Genomic DNA, 2,083 nt, shown 5'->3' with positions numbered 1-2,083 from the left:
CTCTACCATGCGCGCGCGACCAGCACCACCTTGGTCCACCGAGCCGCCCTGCTCATCTCATCTCTGTTTCCCCTCAAAACGTTTTTTCCAGATCCACTAAAGTAGGGAGTGTGGGTTCAATATTAAAAAACAAAGGGACCTTTGTGTAAAAATACCGCGACGGTGAACCCGACAGATTCAATCCGTGCTTTATTATTAGGGATAGATTACTAGCAAAAAGGCCCGTGCGTTGCAACGGGAGAAAAAATAATCATAATCTCCAATGACGATAACAAACATTTTTACGTATCATCGCATGATTTTAAAATTTTGTTCACAAATGCAAGAAACTACCAACCTTTTCTTATCCTCACATTTTGAGACTGTGAACATTTCTGTTTTCTTGTATAGATTTATGTTCTAGTATACCCTACAACGCATAGCGTTTGTTCCCTCTGCCTATTGATCTTTCAGGTGGCTTGCACATTTAAAGTCATAACCGTATTTAAATTGGTACGTCTAGATGTGAAATAGCGAGGTGGTACTATGTTTGAATAAACCATCTTTCATAAACACATACCGGGAGCTAGCGCAGTTGTCCGCTCCTTTGGCAGTTGACCTCACGTCGGTTGTTTGTGCCGCCGTTTCAGCTGGGCCGTCTGCGTCGGTCGTTTGGGCCGCCATTGGCTGTCAATCGTGCGTGGCGAAACTTGCTAGCGATCGATCATTGCCTCCCGGGAGCCTGCAGGGATATAAAGATAGATTAGTACCACCTTGCATATAGAAAATAATATGGGCGAAGTGAACCGACGATGGACGAAAAACGGACGAAATTACGGTGGTAAGAAGCGATAGCCGCTTTATTATTACTAGCTAAAGAGCCCGTACGTTGCAACGGGAGAGAAAACATAACACACACTCTTAACTCAACAACTATCACTCAAGACCACAATAGGTCTATCTCCTTTATTTTTGCGAGGCGTCATATTTATATTGCCGCTTATCCTCCTTCTCACCCTCGCCGGTGATGGCCTCGGTGTTCACACAAAAAGAACAAAAAATGTGTGTTGAATATGGTTAATTCTAAGGCGTCTCTCTCTCCCTCTCCCCTCCCTCTCCCTCCCCCCCTCTCTCTCGCTCGCTTTCTCTCACTCTCGCGATGAGAAATCTGTTATTTTCCCTTGCAACATTTTTCAGAGGTATGCACGTGTAGTTATCGATGTTTTCTTTTCCGTATATGGTTATAGTGGGGTATTTATTTTCAATCCGGATCACCGTAGGTATGAAAAAAATGGATCTTGCGCTATAAATTATAAGTTTGCTTCCATAACAATATTTTAAAAATATTTAACAGGTAAAATTAACATCATATTTAGATTCGACACATTTTTCTAATAAAATTTCATATATAATATGTTAAAATCAAAATTACGGTTTAAAAGATACAGATAATTTAGAAAATCATTTGGTTTGACTCAAATATATTCCAAAATAATATTTAAAAATACTTAATAGGTAAAAATAATCTCATATTCATATTCTACATATTTTTCTAATCAAATTACATATATCACATGTTCAAATCGGAGTTACGGTTTAAAAGATATGGATGATTTTAAAAAGCATTTGTTTGATTTAAATATGATCCGCGAACGAATTACCTAAAACATTAGTTTTTTTAAAAAAAACTGTAAAATAACGGTTCGGGTGTGACTTAAATCCGGACGGCGGGTTGATTTCAAGAAAAAACAGGGACTTTTGTGTAAAATACGAAAATAACGACTCGTTTTAACTTAAAATAGGACTACGGGTTGAATTCTCTGAAATAGAGGGACTTTTCTGAAAAAATGCCATGACGGACAAAGAAACCCAATTTGTTTTATTATATATATTAATATATATATATATATATATATATATATATATATATATATATATATATATATATATATATATATATATATTACCAAACGTGCCCGTGCGTTGCAACAGGAGACAAAAAAAGTTACACGCCAGCCAAATAAGTATGACTCAATACCCTAAATTATGAGCGTCCTCTATTTTCACACGGTGGCTCACCATGTTTCCACTTATCTTTCTCCCC

This window comes from Triticum dicoccoides, chromosome 1B (genome assembly GCF_002162155.2).
Source record: "Triticum dicoccoides isolate Atlit2015 ecotype Zavitan chromosome 1B, WEW_v2.0, whole genome shotgun sequence".
Classification (NCBI taxonomy): Eukaryota; Viridiplantae; Streptophyta; class Magnoliopsida; order Poales; family Poaceae; genus Triticum; species Triticum dicoccoides.
Note: the sequence above shows the minus strand (reverse complement) of the source record.